Source organism: Xenopus laevis, chromosome 3S (assembly GCF_017654675.1).
Source record: "Xenopus laevis strain J_2021 chromosome 3S, Xenopus_laevis_v10.1, whole genome shotgun sequence".
Classification (NCBI taxonomy): Eukaryota; Metazoa; Chordata; class Amphibia; order Anura; family Pipidae; genus Xenopus; species Xenopus laevis.
In genome coordinates, this window is record NC_054376.1 from 44,111,795 (window position 1) to 44,129,053 (window position 17,259).

The window sequence follows — 17,259 nt, forward strand, 5'->3', positions numbered from 1 at the left end:
CTAGGTTACATAGGGTTTGGGTTGGGAGGGATCAGGTCCAGGTCGGGTGCTGGTTCTATATGTCTCGACCCGCACATCACTACAGCATGTACCTTATTATTTTGCCCAAATCCTTGATCAGACAACTGCTCTGTAAGACTCATCTGAACCTTCTCTTGTTAACTGGCTCTGGTTTTTAAAGAAAGTGAGCTACAGATATGTACTATGGTGGCAGGTATTTGAATATTGTGTACTAATTCCATGAATTGATCTACAGAATTTATATGTCAATTGCAATTTTGTTATGGTGAATGAACACACCTACCATTGGACATTAGTGGAGGGCAACTGTGACTGCTTAAGGAGTTGGAAAATGTTAAGCCTGGAACGGCCTGAACAGCAATTTCTGGAGCTTCTTCTCCTCAAAGACAGGCATAACAGATACAGTAGTTCTTGCAAGGGGCCCACTGTGCTGGTCACTGAGGTAGGTTGCCAAATATTTATTTGTTTGATGCCCCAAAAAAATTGTAATTGTGTCTTTGGTGGGTATGCTATGTAGCACCTCCGAGGACCCTTGTTCTTTGCACTGATTCCATAGTGTTTGCCAAGGTTGACAATTGAACTTAAAACTAATTTTACTCACAGAGGATGAACATGAATTTATATAATCATCCCAATTCAAAGCCAGGGATTTGGAAAGAGGGAGCTTTACATTTATATTTAAACACCTGCAACTCACTCTAACAAAAAAAAAAATATTTTGTTTTGCAAATGAGTTGCTTATTTACGTGAATTAATTTCTGTAACGTGAACTGGTGGTTGACTTATGTGCAGTGTACTTATCAGGCTGATCAGGCAAGCATTCCAGACAGATTACCATCACATTTTACAATTGCTGCTTGTGTAATTCAATGGAATGTTTCACAGCAAATATTCCTCTTATATTTAGCAGCTTTCTTGTGAAACTAGTTTGTTTTTTTAAAAGGGGGTCAAGAACAAAAAATAACAGACTTCTTTCTTAGGATGGTGCAGATGACAGGAGTACCACTATTGCTTGGAATGATAATGTACCCTGATAAACAGCTGATAACAGCTACACCTAGTGGTAGGCCAGGAGAGAGAAGGACATGTTCCCAAAAAACTAAACAAAATGTAGAATTGTTATCTGTATTTTGTAGTATCTCCTTGCAAAATAAATATATGATATACTGTAGATATATAGATTAGGTAGAGATAGATAGATAGATAGATAGATAGATAGATAGATAGATGATAGATAGATAGATAGATAGATAGATAGATAGATAGATAGATAGATAGATAGATAATAGACAGACAGACAGACAGACAGACAGACAGATAGATAGATAGATAGATAGATAGATAGATAGATAGATAGATAGATAATAGATAATGATGATGATGATAGATAGATAATAAATAGATAATGATGATGATAGATAGATAGATAGATAGATAGATAGATAGATAGATAGATAGATAGATAGATAGATAGATAGATAGATAGATTGATTGATTTCTGGAGTTACAATAATTAACCTCTCACTGATCAGAGGTATTATTAAGTATGCAGTATAGCACCTTGTTGATGTTGATAATAGATAGAGTAGAGTTGGGGGCACATTTACTTAGCTCGAGTGAAGGATTAGAAGGAAAAAAACTTTGAATTTCAAAGGTTTTTTTTTGGCTACTTCGACCTTCAACTACGACTTCAACTTTAGTTTGAATCGAATGATTCAAACTAAAAATTGTTCGACTATTCGACCATTCGATAGTCGAAGTACTGTCTTTTTAAAAAACACTTTGACCACCTACTTCGCCACCTAAAACCAATTGAGCACCAAAGTTAGCCTATGGGGAAGGCCCCCATAGGCTTTCCTAGCAATTTGTGATCGAAGGAAAATCGTTCGATCGATGATATTCAAAGTCGAAGGATATAACTTTGATGGTCGAATATCGAGGGTTTATTAACCCTCGATATTCGACCAATAATAAATGTGCCCCCTAGTGTAGCAATCTAATCATTATTTAGGGTTACATTAAAAAGAGATTAAACTGATATCAAAATATGATCTTGCAAAATATTATTTTTATCTAGTGTAGGGTGAGCTATAATAGTGCTTATATTTAACACAAATTGGCTCCCTTTTTAGTCTCAGGTTGAATATTTGATGATTCAACTTAATTTCCCTCTTTGACCATGTAAGGCTCCCATGCCCCACTTGCCCTTTCCATCAAGATGTTCCATTAGCTCTAGACTATCAATAATAACAGCTCTGACAGAGGGATGGGATAAAGACCCCTGAAAATTACATTGCACAATTAACAGTGATGGATAACACTTCAGCATCTCCCTGGGCAGCAGAGAGTCGCCTCTCTTCTTCCCAAAATGAAAGGATAACAGAACATTTCCAGATAAGAGTAGCAGCTGTTTAAAGACAGAACAAATATAGTATCTGTTAAAATCTCAAGTCCAATGATTTACTAAATACAGCTTTTGTCTTTGGTATGATTGTTTTCCCATGTTACCTATTTTCTATAAAGATTTGTTGCTTGATCATCCCTTTAACCTGGAAATGTAGTGAAGCCAGCCAAAAGTCTTAAATAATTAAGTTAATGATCAAAGGGATTTGGAGTATAAGCTCCACAGGGGCAGGGTCTCTGTAAAACAGCTGCTGGATTTGCCAGTGTTATATAATAATATTAATAATTGTCAATCTAGTAAGTTTCTGATAGATATACCAGATAGATTCAGCCATGAAAACCTGTCAAGCTTCTATAGAAGTCAATGGGTATTGTATTTTCCACATTGAAGCTGTTTGAAAAAAATTGGATTCTAAAATTGATAATACAGCTTCCAAGCAATGCATACATCATTGTTAGTACATAAAACTATTTATGATTCATAATCAGTATCTATTACTGAGGGATCATTTAGCAATAACTTTTCTGTGCTGTAATGGTTTGAACCCGTCCTGGAGAGATTTTTCTAAATCATTTCACCCAACATTGGGAGTTAAGCATTTAACTAGTATCAATATTCAATACTTTTGCTGACTAGTGATGGGTGAATCTGTGAAATGGCAAAAATTTGTGAAATGCATTAACATCAATGTCAACTTTTTTCCATGCAAAATACATTGGAGTCTATGGACTTCCTTTCTTATTGCAAAATACTTTTGGGGGAATGTAATAAAAGTTGCAAATAGAAAAAACAATTTGCCCAATTTGCAATGTAATATTCTTCCTTAAACTGTTATTGCATTCCAAATTTTAATTGCGCATTGCCAATTTTTAAGAAGTGCTTGAAGATGTCGTAATCTTTTGGAGCAAACATAACGTTTTCAGTAAGAAGTTTTATTACATTCACTGTGCACTGGAGCAAACTATAAAATTTCTCAAACCTTCTCCCACTGTCGGAAGTGGTCGCTAAACAGTTTCCGGGTTCGCAAAAGGTATATTAAATTTGCGCAAAGCAAAACTTGTTTGCTCAAAGGCATAACTTTGCGCATTGTGAATATTTTTCAATTACCGACTTATATTACATTCCCCCATTTGGGTTCTAGGGGTGTTTTTGTTTGCAGCAACTTTTTCCCACGCAAAATACATTCGGGTCTTTGGCCATTTTGGTGTTTTGATTCTTTTGGGCAGTGACGCTTTGTAGCTGTTTTGCAAAAATATCCGAAAATGTGAAATTTAACTGCAAATCTATCCCTGGTGAAACATTGTGCTCATCACTATTGCTGATAAATGTACAGTACATATGTACGGGCATTTGTAAATACATCAACTCAATAACACTTTCCAGACAGTCTGGAAAAGTTTTCTTACCATCGTAGAAATGTTATACAATAGGGCAAAAAAATCAAACTGCTAGGAATCCTTGTAAATTCCCCAGTTTACTATGGATCATTACATTTTTGCAAGCTGTGACTGATGGTAATTTATTCTTAAAACATAGATCGATTTAATTTAAAGGTAATAGCTGCCCTAAAGTACTCAAACTACTAACTAGAGTAAATGACATCAGAGCTTGCACAATCTTTTCTTGTCCTATCACATCAGTTTTAAATTGTAATTGTCATATTTGACCTTTAAATAGCCCAGAGGCCTTTAGAACTAATTGGGAAACCTTTAGCTCTTTTGAATGTCTAGGCACCAGTCCAATGAGCCTTGTATTCAACTGCTGTTCCTATTGTTGCAATGCCTTCTAGTAAGCCAATGTACAGGTCTAGTAGATATATTGAAGACATTTAACAAACCGAGATCTACAAATTAAAATTAATGAAGGGTACCATTTCCATTGTAAAGTCTTTAGAGCTACATAGTTAGTAGGATTAATATTTGGTATAACAGACTGCTATGCATGGAAATCTAGTATCCCAGCTTGCATCACATTACTGTTTTAGGACCAATATTTTGTTGATGTTCTACCAGCTCAAGTATCAAGATATTAAAGAGGCAGCTCTATCTGTCACAGCAGCACTGTTCTACTGTACACTGTATCAGTGTTGATATTACATTTTTGACTTCATATATGTATTTATTGCTAACAAGCTAGTCCCTTGATTCTACCTGTCACATTGATTCTACCTGTGCACATTTTATTTGCTGCTTTTTTGTGAGCAGTACACATTGCAATTTCTTTTTTAAAAGAAATTGTATAGCTCACACGGGATCTGGTTGGCATGAAAACGCAGTGTATGCTTGGTTTCTTTGTTCATCTTGAGGACATTTCATGTTGCTGCATTTATATGGCTTGTGCTGCTAGTCCTTTGTCTCTGGAGTGTCTCGTTCTGAAACAGTATGTCCATAATGAGATGAAATTGTTCTCCAAATGAATCCTTATCTTTTCATAAAGATATTATGTTCTGGCTTGGTTGGCACCTTTGTGTAGAATATACTATTCAGTTCTTTTAACGTAACCAGCATTGAGATGTTCAGAATTGATAACAGCATGAGCAGAAATGTACTGTGTCATTTAAGAATACTTGTTAATGTTTAATTAGTCCAAACATTTGGCTTAACCTAAGATTTAGTAAAATGTGTTTACTAGAGAAAATAAATTAGATTATTTGGTAATGTAAGTCTTTCTCTTTTGTCTGTTTATTCTATTGGACACTAAGAGAGATAACAAAGAAGAACAGAAGGAACGGCATGGAGGAACAGTTATGGGATTATTTTAACATGTCTAGGATTTTTTGTATTATTGTGTGTTAAAAATATCATGAAGGGGATCGGACACGCCTTTCCCCGGTTTCCCCAATCCCTGATTGTGATTGTGATAATAAAAGGACGGTGTTTGAGAGAGAGTCATTGTGATACCTAATATACCTCTCAACTGTCCCATTTTCTGCAGCAGTCCATTTTTTTTTTTGACAGCTAAGAATTTTTATTAAAAAACCCAGAGTTTCTCTTTGATCTCCTGCACTGATGCCAGAAAAAGATACAAAGTTTCTGAAACTTAATTAAATAATAGGCTTTTTGTCAGAGAGAAATAAGAGATACAGGGAGCACTACTTACACTCTTCACGTGTTGTCGCATATGGTGGTGCATACAGCCACGTCCACATTCAGCAAAATTTCACAGGAAAGGCAAGCACTTCACTACTTCTTGCTGCAAATAATCCTTTATTTTAGCCAGTTTTACCACTCCAAGTACAGAACAGCGTTTCGGGGGGTTTGCACCTCCCCCCGAACGTTGTTCTGTACTTGCAGTGGTAAAACTGGCTAAAATAAAGGATTATTTGCACAGCAACAAGTGGTGAAGTGCTTGCCTTTCCTGTGAAATTTTGCTTTTGCTTTTTGAGAGTCCAGAATGCTTAGCACCTGCACTTAGATACATTTGTAACAATTTAAGCTAAGCAAAGAAACAATTGTAACAATTTAAGATAAACTAGTCTCGAGAGAAATATGACTCAGCTTAAAAGGTAATTTCATTTTCATTATTAAAATTGTTATAAAACATGTCCCTAAAATTCCCAGATATGTGTTCAAACATTCTCATTTCATCTGCCAAATTTTGTAAAATGTACATGGTAACTAGAGGGTGTGTCCATAAAATGGCTATGGACAAAAATTCCGACGCTCTACACGCAGCAGATCTTTTTGTCCCTCTTTTTATTTCTCAAATGTTGGGAGGTATGACCTAATATTGAGTTAGGTAGGTCCCCATGTGACCCCAGTGCAGGAGTGCATTGTGTATTAGATGTCCAATTTCTTTTTCTTAAGTTGAATATAAAGTTATTTTACTGGGGAAGATTTAGAGAGTTTTATGGTACGTTAAATCAAAATATAAGCCATTATGTTTACCAAACTCCAGTTGCTACCACAGGTAGAACACGGTTACACTGCAATTCCTCACTTCAGTTGGGCCCTCTCTGAAGTATTGGAGGAACTCCAGGCTCAACTTTAGCTCTCAACACATTCACACAGAAACTCGGACACCAGTTGTTCTTCATCAGTACACTAGACTACTGAAAATAAAAAAACAAATACTAATAATATCACATCAGACACCTCAAAGTCCTACTCACTCAACTAGTGATGAGCAAAACTGGCCTGTTTAGAAAATATGTGAAACTGCAGAACCATTGTGAAATGCATTGTCAATAGAAGTCAATACGATAGAGAAATTACATTGTGGATAAAGGTTTTTTAGATCTGAAATAGCATATATTTTGCCATACATTAGAGAAGCTCCTATCCACTATGCTACAACTGGTCTTCATAGAGAAAAAAGCTTCCATATTGCCAATATCTTTCAAACATGATGCCCATACAGCTCCTTAGATAGACAGAGGGAGGGCCAGGGTGGCCTCCAATCCATTGGTTGATATAAAAGGCATGGGGGTAGATAATGATGTTGTCTGTGTTTTTTGTTTTTTTAAACAGGTGACTAGTGATGGGCGAATTTGGGGCATTTTGCTTTGCCGAAAAAATTGTGAATTTCCAGCGAAATTCGCAAAATGGCAATAATTTGCGAAATGGCGCAGTTTTTGGCGAAAATGCGCTGGCTTTAAAAAAAAACAGACGCCGGTGTGCATTTTTTTGACGCCGGCGAATTTTCGCTGTGGTTTCACGAATTTATTTGCCAGCAGCGAATTGCGGGAATTTGCAGCAAATTCACGCCTGGCGAATAAATGCACCCATCACTACAGGTGACCAGTAAATACTACCTGCTGATTGTTTTTTATGGGTAATAAGAAGTTAAGCAAACTTTGCTCCTGATATTACACAACCCCCCTTGTGTTTTATCTGCCAAAAACAGATCACATGGTAAAATTCTACCATGGATTTGAAGCTGTGAGTTTTGCATTTTTTTTACTGGCTAAAAAGTTGGCTCACATCCTTCTACATCTTGGTGAATGTCACCCGGGGAACTGCCCTGCACTAAGCCTCCATTGTTAGTACTGTCTGCCTAACACTTATTCCCAACTTCACTAAGACCTTGGTTATCTTAGGGCTGTATCTTCTCCTATTTTGACTGAACCCCTTTAAGATCAATAAACCATTCTTTTATTTCTATTCCTTTGTTACTCAGCCTTTTTACATTCCTTTCTTTGGAACTCTGACTTTCATTTAAAAAAAAATTGTATGTCATTTATTATATCTATAAAAGCCGACTTATAACTTTGGATGTTAATTGCATAATTCCAAAGGTTTCTGCTTTTGTAGATTTTCTTCATATGCACATAACAAATAGCCTATTTAAAAAATCATATTTTTGCATGTATCATGAAACCCCAGTACTTATGAGTTAACCCCAAATACTTAAGGGCATAATGTCACATTACAAATCATTTTCACAGTAGTTATTACACACACCACAGGTATCTGCTTCCAGTGCACCGTATTCTTCAATGAGTTTTCCAAAGGGTTACAACAAGGGGCACATTTACTAAGCACGAGTGAAGGATTAGAAGGAAAAATACTTAGAATTTCGAAGTATTTTTTTTGACTATTTCGACCATCGAATTGGCTACTTCGACCTTCGACTACGACTTCGAATCAAACGATTCAAACTAAAAATCATTCGACTATTCGATAGTCGAAGTACTGTCTCTTTAAAAAAAACTTGGACCACCTACTTGGCCACCTAAAACCTACTGAGCACCAATGTTAGCCTATGGGGAAGGTCCCCATAGGCTTTCTAGGCAATTTGGTATCGAAGAAAAATCGTTCGATCGATGGATTAAAATTCTTTGAATCGTTCAATCGAACGATTTTTCCTTCAATAGTTTGATCGAAGGAATTGCGCTAAATCCTTCTACTACGATATTCGAAGTCGAAGGATGGGGAACTACCCTGTACTAAGACTCCTCAGTTGATCCCTGTTATAGTTCAGCACATTTGCACTCCAATATTTCCCTTTAAATAGAGACATCTATAACAAGTGCATTTATAAAGGACTGTGCTGAAATATATGCTTTGCTATGTCAAGTTACACTAGATATTTTTCATTAGTATCCCACAACTAACGAGACTATTGGATATATGAGGATGTGACCATTAAGGTTATCCTGCCCTCAACAGCTTAAGATAATTCTTGGAATTTCAAAATATTTTCGGCCCTGAAAAGATAGATGTCAGTCAGCTTTCTTGGCTACAGAAAAATTGGGCTGTGATGTGTTCTTGTTAACCGCGCTGTAATAAATTGTCAGTTTAGGCAGGTGAAGTGATAAAGTAATCAATAATCAGTTAGAAATGGGAGATTTCATTGTGCATTCTCTTTCCAGAGACAACATTCTAAGCCCTTTATGATTAACAGCCTGCTCTTATGGCTTCATATGAATCACTGTAAAGCGCTGCAGAATATGTCAGTGCTATATAAATAAAGCATAATAATAGTAATTCCCCTTGTTAAACTCTTAACATGACAGAGGTTCTGATCTTTTTGCAAATCAGCTGCAACCTGGCAAATTTTCAACAAAGTGTGATAATACATATTATCCCTCAGGGTCGGACCGGCCTGGCGGGACCAGGAAAATGCTTGGGACATTGGGATTTTCTTCATACGGGATCTTTCTATAATTCAGTTTGTCTACTAAATATGATTTAAAAATTAAAGAAACCCAACAGGATTGCTCAGTCTTTAATGAGAATTAGTTGGGAACAAGTAAGAGGGACAGTTTTATTATTCCAGAGAAAAATAAAATAATTTTTTTAAATTTTAATTATATAGGAAGATAATGATGATTAGTTATTGTATGTCAATTGAATGTGGAAAGAAAATGTCTATGGGAGATGTCCTTCCCATAATTTAGAGCTTTCTGGATAACGGGTTTCCAGATAACATATCCCATACAAACAATAACATAAACATACCACCAGTGTTGCAGCGCAAATTCACAAATATGTTAAGCCAGACACATTGTGCAAAAAGACAAGAAACCCCTTTCTTGTGGGGATTTCAGAAGGAATGCCCTGACCTGTAGGTTGATGTTGGCAGAAGCAACATCAAAGAATGAGCAATGAGGATTGCCACAGTAAAAGTAGGAGGTTTGGGAGAAAAGAAAAATTTTCTTTAGCGAAAAGGTGTGCAGAGCTATTGTTTTCCCAGGTTTTACAATGTAGACTCAGGGGTTTCCTTGTCCTTTGAACACTGGAGGTAAGAAGAGGAGATCCACCATGACATCAGAAAACTATTCTCCACCACACTGTAGTACTGGCCTGATATAATAATTAGTTCTCTGCAAAGGAAAGTGTTATTTAATTGGGTTCATGATGGCTTGTAAAAGAAAAGTGTTCCAATGAGGCCAGGTAACAAGAAAATAGGTTTTTAACAGATCCCTTTATTAAACAAGCAGCACAAAGGGGGAATTCTGCCACACTATTGCATTTTGGGCTAAGTGAAGCAGATATCAAGTTTTTACTACAAATGTTAGGATAATTCATTTAGGGAATCATCACAATAAATGGCATTTTGCTGGTGGTGAGGAGGAATTATTCAAATGCATGGTTGAAAAAAAGGTAATGATAGTTTTGTCACAATGAAGTACTGCTTTTCACTTATTTTGCCTAAAAGCTTAATCCTCATAAGCAACAATAGAAAAGCAGAATAGTTTCTTATTTTTTTGCTGCAGATAAAACATTAATGTAGTGAATCAAATAACATTTGAATGAAGCATCTAGCAGATATGTCTAACCCCTCCTTTTATCAGCGGTATAGGATGGCAAGATGGTGAACAATTATATCAAAGACGGTAGAAAGCATTAGCTCACCCCTAGTGATACTTTTCTGTTTCGTAGATTTTCAGAATCCGAATGGAGCGGAGGCCATTTCTTCTCTGTCTCCTATTGCTAATCACTATGGTATGTGAGAAAATGAAAATCTATGCTTATAGGTTTCAAGTGTACGGACAAAATGTTAATGCTGCAAGAAGAACTCACTATCTATACCGGCCCATCTGTTATAGAGATTAAGAGCCACATAATACCAACAATGTTGTTTCCATTTAATCTCACTACAGGATCGAGTTGCTAAACACTGCTCTTCTTTAAATCATCCAGCGGGAAACTGAAATTTCACACATTAAAAGATCATTAGCGTCCCTGCTCATCGGTGGGAGCAAGCTTCTGAATAAAAAAAAATATTGATTTCACAAAAATGACTTGACATAAACAGATACTTATAACTGTTTGCAATTCTTCCAGCACAAAACAACTGATTTCCTTCTTCAAGAGGCCTGCGAGCAAGAAAATGCAGGTACTTCTTGCCACACTTTTGCCTTTCCATTTTCCATTACATATTTAAACTGTACTAGGTCTTTGCTAAAGTGTTAAGAACGTGGAGGTAAATGTTACCAAAAAAGGGAATAACACTATGGCAGACGTGAGATGTGAAGTCACGTACAGGTATGGGATCCGTTATCTGGAAACCGGTTATCCAGAAAGCTCTTAATTATGGGAAGGCTGTCTCCCATAGACTCCTTATTAATCAAATAATTCAAATTGTAAAAGATTCTTCCTTTTTCCGTGTAATAATAAAGCAGCACCTTGTACAGAATTTGATCCCAAATAAGATGTAATTAATCCTCATTGGAGGCAAAACAAGTTTATTTAATGTTTAAATACATTTTTAGTTGGCTAAATGTATGTTTAAGGACAATCTGGGATTTGAACACTTGGGACTGGGGTTGCTGGACTTTCAGTGCACAGTCGGTGCACTTACCGATTGAGTCACTGGAGGTTCTTGGGGCTTTGCCTGTATTTTGTCTGTTTCCAGTATGTTTTCCACCCACCTCGTTTACCCTCATGTGTCTCCTATTCCCTAATCAATTGCCCTTTATAAACCACGCCCTGAGCCTTGCTCAGGGCTGAGTCATTGAATCTGAATGTAATTTGTTTGTTCCTGGATATTCCTTGTTCTAAGTTCCTGAATCTTGTTCCTGTGTTTTTGTTCCAGCTTTTCATTGCCTGCCTGGTAAAGACTTTATTTTTGACCTGTTCCTATTTTGCTTCAGTTCCATTAAATCCTGTATATTTTACCATGCCTGCTTCAAGTATTTGTGGCTTTTTCCCTGGCCTTCCACCACACGCACTACCAAGTGTGATCTTAACTCCCATTGCAGCGGTTTCCCTGCTGTGAACGTTACAGTATGGTACCAAGTCCCATATCTGGTAACACCATCCTCATTCATAGCAGTGCCTTATGATGTAGACTTGCCTTTCCATTATGATTCCTGCTGACCCTTTTTTTCCCACTGTTACTTTTTCAATATCCAGTCACCCATTAACCATTTCATCTAGGTAGCACCTCAGCATCGCTCCAAGTACCAAATAATCATAAAATGCCCAGCGGGAAAGGGATTAAAAGCTGAGACCATGTGATGAATCCCTGCATTCTTGGGACAGTGACTGAAGTACATTCTAAACTTGCCAAATCATTTTGCTCATTAATCATCTCAGTCTACAGGCGGATTGGGGAATCTTATACAAATGACCCACATGACACGCCATTTATTCAAGGCATGGCTGTATTTGACAGAAACAAGAATGAAGACCGTCTTAATATGAATCGTTTACAAGTTTTGTTAAGAAGGGAGAGCCACAACATTCCTGCTTCTATACAGCTCCAACAATCAGTACTTCACAACCACTTCAAATATTTCAACACCCTGTCTTTATTTTTGTCTATTTTATTTACAGAGCAAACTGTGCCACATCTACTGCTACATTCTTATCTGACTTTCCATCATGGCTCTCCTTTTTGCTCTCCTCTGACAGACCAAATATTATTTCTCTCTCTTTTTCTCTCTCTCTTGGCCTTCCTTCTTACTACACTGAATGTCCTCCATTGACCTCCAACAGTAGGCATAAACTTCATCTGGGCTTCACAAAAACCTAACCCTTTGTGCAAATTGCAATGTTCTGTTTCCTCGTTCTAATCATCGTCTTGCCATCTTTTCTGTCTCATGCTCATGTCCTGTTGAATGCTCCTGTCAGAAGCTTTGAGTTTGAATTCTCCCAATATTGACTCAATCAGCTCTAGCTTTACAGGGGCAATTTCACTAAAAGGTGAATTGCCACTTCACAGGCAAAAATTAGTTACCACTACGCTAATTTACTAAAATGCAAAGTTGTGTGAGCGTTTCAAAGTGAAATAGTGCCACCGATCACTTCTGCCTAGCAAAACTTCGTTAGTCCTCTTATGCTTAGGTCAATTTGAATAGGGCGGGTACATTAAAGTCGTATGGATATCTTTATTAGAGATGTTGGCGCAAATGCTTGAAGTGGCCACTTTTTATTACAAATGTCCAAGGAATCTGAATAATGACAAAAGAGATCATATAATGCCCTAAACATGACCCCATCCTAAAATGAATGTTCCATGCCTCTCTGGGGAAAATGTTAACCCAAAAAAAGTTTAATAGTTAGAACTTTTGCGGGCAGTCCTGCTTAAAAAAGGACAAGTCACCAGCGTTTTTACAACTTTATTTCATTTCAGGATATGATGTAAGTGACAGAATATTGAGGAAGTTGTAGCTTCATTTTAGGAAGTTCGTCTGGTCTGAAGTGGCGAAGGAAACTCTGGTGAAAGAGGTAACGTTCAGTAAAATTTGCATCTTAGTGAATTTGCAGAGTTAAGCCCATTCGCTAGATCGAAAAGTCTCCTGGCAACCGAGCACTAGAAACAGTCTCGTTCGCTAGGGACTTCACTACACCTGTTAATGAATTGGCAATGTCCCTGCGGTTGATATTTCTGGTGAAATGACGCTAGCGTTAGCCACTTTGCCCCTTAGTGAATCTGCCCCCCTTAATACTAATAATACAGTACTTAATTCTATCCACTGTTATTAACTCCCCCACACCTCAACGCAGTCATGCTCATAAACACCCTGACTTAACTCTTACAAAAGATTTGTGAGCCTGTTGTACATAATATGCAGAATCACAGGAAGAAATCCTGTGAAAAATCTGATTTTCTCTGATGTACATTTCTAATGTCATGGCACAATTCCACCATCTCCTAGATAACACAAGAAAAGACGTGGGATACTCTCTTATTTGTTTTTCTCTTCCCTTGTCCTCGTACTTACTGACCACTATTTGTCCTATCCCATATTATGTACAGTGCTGTAAACTCTAACTTGCCTCTTGTACTAACAATAACTAGGCATTTTCGCAAACCTGCACCCCTTCTTTCAACAAAACAATCACCTATATCTGGTTCAATGGGTGATTCCCTTTTTGGCATTATATATATATATATATATATATATATAGTCCAGAAATTCTTAACGCACACCGTAATGCATGATTCTGAGTTGATACCTGGGTGCTATCTTCAAGGGCAAAATTATCCAAATGTCGAAAGAGAAAAGATGCACACCAGGGTTTGTGTACAAAAGATTAAAAATCCATATTTATTAAATTACATTAAAAAATTCGGCCAACGTTTCGGTCTGCTCCTAAGACCTTTATCAAGACCATATTTTTAGTACATCCACCATGTTTAAATAGCTAAAAACATGTGACTCACCCAATTGTGCACACCCCCGCAATCATGTGACCGTGAAGAATCCAACACCAGATAAAAAACAGGTATGTGTGATTACTGCAAAGTATAAAAAACTTTTGTTACTTAAAAGTTGATACAAAGTAAAACAAAACATACAGACAAATCAATGTGGAAACTTTTTTTCGGAGCTTAATGGCAACTATGTAACTTATAAGTCATATTTAGCGCTGATTTAAAAAGCATAGGAAAGAACAATATTCATTCAATCCTGAAGGGGCAACAGTGTTTAGTTTGCGGATCCAAAAGGTTTCACGCTGCAATAGCAGTCTAGATCTATCTCCACCTCGCTTCAGGGGTGGGATATGGTCGATGGCAATAAATCTAAATGTGGGCAATCTATGACCTTTTTCTAAAAAATGTTTCGCCACAGGTTTGGTGGTATGGCCATCTCTGAAGGCTGTACTGATGGCAGAGCGGTGCCCATCCATCCGTAGCCGCAATGTTTGGTCTGTTTTGCCTACGTAGGATAACCCGCAGGGACACGTGATCAGATATATCACGTGAGTGGTGGTACATGAAATATGGTGTCTGATATTTAATCGTTTGCCAGTTTGAGGGTGGAGAAATGATGTGCCCGGGCTCATATATCTACAGGATGTACAGTTTGGACATCTAAAGCAACCGGGTTTCAGTGTACTCAACCAACCCCCTGGTTTTTTTGAATAGCACATTGTCGGATCACTCTTGACCAACAAGTCTCTTAGGTTTGTACCCCGTTTGTAAGACAACATTGGGGGTCCTGTTACCACTTGTCTTAAAGATTTATCAGCCTCAATGATTTTCCACTGATCACGTAAAAAATTGCTGGCCATATCAGTGCATGTGTTATAAGTGGTAGTAAAGGTAAGTCTGGGTTCCTTTTGTGGTGGCTCACCTACATCCGCTATCCTTTGTCTGGCGGTGGAAAGGGCCTGGTGTAGCAACCTATCCGGATAGCCACGCTCACTGAAGCGGAGCCACATCTCCCCAAGTTGACATTCAGCAATATGTTTGTCAGAATTGTTTCTCAGTACCCTACAAAATTGGGAAATCGGAAGGGATTTTTTCATTGGGGGTGGATGGCAACTCTCAAAATGAAGGAGTGTATTTTTGTCCGTCGGTTTTCTAAAGAGAGTAAAATCCAATTTATTGTTATACAGTTTCAATTCAATATCCAAAAATTGAATTGTATTGGGATGTATTGTATAAGTAAATCTTACCGGACTATCCAATGCATTAAGCTCATTAACCATTTCAATGAATTCATCATGGGACCCACGCCAGATGATTAGCATATCATCGATGTAGCGTTTAAAGAGAAACATCTTTTCGGCAAATCGTGGAACTATATGGCGTTGCTCATAGTGGTGCATGAACAAATTAGCATATGCAGGCGCCATGGCTGCCCCCATTGCTGTCCCAGATGTTTGTAAATAAAAATTATTTTCGAAACGGAAATAATTAAGGGTTAATGACAATTCAAGTAATTCTAATACAAAAGGAATAGGTGGACCACTGTAAATTGTCGACTCCGAAAGAGCTTGTTCAATAGCAGCTAGACCTGACATATGGGGAATGATGGTATATAAGCTTACCACATCCATAGTTGCCAACAGGTATGGCACATCCTGTGTGAAAGATACATTTTTAATACAATTCAAAAGGTGAGGTGTATCACGTAAGTAGGTAGGGGTGGCACAGACAACCGGTTGTAATAAACTATCCAGGTAGATCCCTATTGGATGTAGTAGCGAGTCGCGAGTGCTATACACGCTACCCAAGGTACATAAGAGCTTATCCTCGCCCCCCGGCCGCCCGATAGTCTCTGGTCGCGACTCGCTACTACATCCAATAGGGATCTACCTGGATAGTTTATTACAACCGGTTGTCTGTGCCACCCCTACCTACTTACGTGATACACCTCACCTTTTGAATTGTATTAAAAATGTATCTTTCACACAGGATGTGCCATACCTGTTGGCAACTATGGATGTGGTAAGCTTATATACCATCATTCCCCATATGGCAGGTCTAGCTGCTATTGAACAAGCTCTTTCGGAGTCGACAATTTACAGTGGTCCACCTATTCCTTTTGTATTAGAATTACTTGAATTGTCATTAACCCTTAATTATTTCCGTTTCGAAAATAATTTTTATTTACAAACATCTGGGACAGCAATGGGGGCAGCCATGGCGCCTGCATATGCTAATTTGTTCATGCACCACTATGAGCAACGCCATATAGTTCCACGATTTGCCGAAAAGATGTTTCTCTTTAAACGCTACATCGATGATATGCTAATCATCTGGCGTGGGTCCCATGATGAATTCATTGAAATGGTTAATGAGCTTAATGCATTGGATAGTCCGGTAAGATTTACTTATACAATACATCCCAATACAATTCAATTTTTGGATATTGAATTGAAACTGTATAACAATAAATTGGATATTACTCTCTTTAGAAAACCGACGGACAAAAATACACTCCTTCATTTTGAGAGTTGCCATCCACCCCCAATGAAAAAATCCCTTCCGATTTCCCAATTTTGTAGGGTACTGAGAAACAATTCTGACAAACATATTGCTGAATGTCAACTTGGGGAGATGTGGCTCCGCTTCAGTGAGCGTGGCTATCCGGATAGGTTGCTACACCAGGCCCTTTCCACCGCCAGACAAAGGATAGCGGATGTAGGTGAGCCACCACAAAAGGAACCCAGACTTACCTTTACTACCACTTATAACACATGCACTGATATGGCCAGCAATTTTTTACGTGATCAGTGGAAAATCATTGAGGCTGATAAATCTTTAAGACAAGTGGTAACAGGACCCCCAATGTTGTCTTACAAACGGGGTACAAACCTAAGAGACTTGTTGGTCAAGAGTGATCCGACAATGTGCTATTCAAAAAAACCAGGGGGTTGGTTGAGTACACTGAAACCCGGTTGCTTTAGATGTCCAAACTGTACATCCTGTAGATATATGAGCCCGGGCACATCATTTCTCCACCCTCAAACTGGCAAACGATTAAATATCAGACACCATATTTCATGTACCACCACTCACGTGATATATCTGATCACGTGTCCCTGCGGGTTATCCTACGTAGGCAAAACATACCAAACATTGCGGCTACGGATGGATGGGCACCGCTCTGCCATCAGTACAGCCTTCAGAGATGGCCATACCACCAAACCTGTGGCGAAACATTTTTTAGAAAAAGGTCATAGATTGCCCACATTTAGATTTATTGC